Below are 2,500 nucleotides of genomic sequence, written 5' to 3'. Positions count from 1 at the left end.
TGTTGTAATATTAAACCCCTTATTGTTGTAAACGCCTACTTACTAAGGAGTTCTCAAGCTCAGCCCCAAACAGACCTGGAACTGATAATGTTAATGCAAACTATTTAAGAAACTGAGCCTGATCTAAAAGATTTCCTTGGATCTAGGACCATTTCGCCTAGCTTTTAGGTCTTTCCTTCTCCTAAAGTCCTTTGTACAACTTAGGAAAACCTCACAGAACAGACTTTCAGGAGGTAAGATGGGTTTCCTTGTGCCTTCACACACACACTCACACACACACACACACACTTTCTAGCCCTCTTAAGGATAAAAGGATGGGTGAGTCTACATAGGGCCAGTGGCGCAATGGATAATGTGTCTGACTACGGATCAGAAGATTGTAGGTTCGACTCCTATCTGGCTCGGAAGGGTTGTAGGACCCTGTTTGATTATATTCCTGTAGAATTCTTATTTACCTCAGACTTGTTATAGGTTCAATATTCTCCAGCAGGACTCATCCAGCAGTTGTTTCACGGTAGAGCGCAAGTAATAGGACCACGGCTAGTTAAACGTTTCCCATTTGCTGCTGGACTCTATGTGATGGCCGTCACGTGGTGTGCTGCTTTTGTATTTCAACATGGGTCCCTTATTCTCTTAATTACAAAAAAGCTTGTTGACAAAAGTGTGTGTGCGTGAGGGTCTGTGGACGTAGGCAGGTGTGTGCAATTGAATGCTTACCCATTTACATGTGTGAGAGGGACAAACCAACTCCTTGTGGGCTGCAGGCTTACAACTGGTAGCCCCAGTAGCCAGGCAGAACAACAGGTAAGGAAAGAGAAAGAGAAAGTTGGTCCATTATTAGAGAAGGACCATGAGCATCTTGCCCTGCTACCTTCTTCCCCTCTCAGCCACGATCGGCCACGATCGGCCAAGACCTCTCTATTAGGGTAGGGAGTGAACATTTCTTGGACCTCAGAAACTGAGGGATGTAGACCCAATATGTCCTCCAAGCGCCTAGAGACCTGGGGCCTTATTTATGAAGGCCTTGCGCCACCGGTGCGTCACTTTTTCCCATGTTAAAAGTGGCGCACCGGCGGCGCAAGGCCTTCATAAATAAGGCCCCTGGTGCCCAATCTGGCATGGTGTTTTTCAGCTTACCCGACCAATCCGGTTGCAAGGTGGACTCTAACAATACTGCTAAAAAGGCACTCCCAGACATCCCTGAGGCCTTCATTTGCATAGGCCCTGCCCTTCTATTTGTCCTGCTTTCCACAAAGCAACGCAACACTGCAACAGTATAGATTTGGGGGTGGTGAAGAATAATGACAGGGATTCTAAAAAAGAGAAAGAAAAGTCCCAGAAGTCCTGCAGGCTTCCTTGCTAAATGCAGCTGAACATAGAGCGCACCTTCTTTACTGCAAGGCAAATACATTAAAAATGTTGAGGAGAGACTAATTGAAAAATACATATTACGGGGACAGCACTGGGACCTGCTTTATTTTTCTCAATTAGTCTTGAAAACAAAAAAGATTTCTCTCCTAAAAGCTGTTAAAAATATGGAACGCTTCACGAATTTGCGTGTCATCCTTGCGCAGGGGCCATGCTAATCTTCTCTGTATCGTTCCAATTTTAGTATATGTGCTGCCGAAGCGAGCACAATTTATTGATGAACTGACAATGTTTATAAACTCTCTAAATCTACAGTCTCTAGGCATAGGGTGGCCTGGCAGAGATGCTCAGATGGCCAGTACGCATTCAAATCTGAGCCAATGGTCAAAAATGTATGAAGAGTAGCAATCCATTATTCTTCACTGCATTTGTGGTCCAAGACTAATCACACCGTAAGTATGTAGATTATGCCAGGGTTGCAAAGGCTCATGGTTCGGGCTACAGACAAGGAGCATTGTGACGTCACGCTGCCTGTGGAACAGTGATAATAAAGGTAAAACAGCTGCACAGTAGGTTAGGTGAAGGGCTCTGAGAGTAGAAAGGCAGCATGCTTGGGTCCCTGGACAAGGTGAGCTTATGATAATGTGTCTGAATTTTCGCCTGTGTTGTAATATTAAACCCCTTATTGTTGTAAACGCCTACTTACTAAGGAGTTCTCAAGCTCAGCCCCAAACAGACCTGGAACTGATAATTTTAATGCAAACTATTTAAGAAACTGAGCCTGATCTAAAAGATTTCCTTGGATCTAGGACCATTTCGCCTAGCTTTTAGGTCCTTCCTTCTCCTAAAGTCCTTTGTACAACTTAGGAAAACCTCACAGAACAGACTTTCAGGAGGTCAGATGGGTTTCCTTGTGCCTTCACACACACACACACACACTTTCTAGCCCTCTTAAGGATAAAAGGATGGGTGAGTCTACATAGGGCCAGTGGCGCAATGGATAACGCGTCTGACTACGGATCAGAAGATAGTAGGTTCGACTCCTATCTGGCTCGGAAGGGTTGTAGGTCCCTGTTTGATTATATTCCTGTGGAATTCTTATTTACCTCAGACTTGTTATAGGTTCAATATT

General features: G+C 44.6%; 1 non-coding gene across 1 annotated transcript; it reads right to left on the bottom strand.

Moving 5' to 3' along the window:
• Positions 1-1,529: 1,529 nt before the first annotated feature.
• Positions 1,530-1,636, bottom strand: LOC147658986 (U6 spliceosomal RNA). Its single transcript, XR_015307432.1, has one exon. It is a non-coding gene; the product is annotated as a U6 spliceosomal RNA (small nuclear RNA).
• Positions 1,637-2,500: the final 864 nt, after the last annotated feature.

The sequence above is a fragment of the Lissotriton vulgaris genome, unplaced genomic scaffold, assembly GCF_964263255.1.
Source record: "Lissotriton vulgaris unplaced genomic scaffold, aLisVul1.2 SCAFFOLD_1012, whole genome shotgun sequence".
In the NCBI taxonomy this organism is placed as follows: Eukaryota; Metazoa; Chordata; class Amphibia; order Caudata; family Salamandridae; genus Lissotriton; species Lissotriton vulgaris.
The sequence above is the reverse complement of the archived record's forward strand: the minus strand, read 5'-3'. Positions and strand labels throughout refer to the sequence as shown.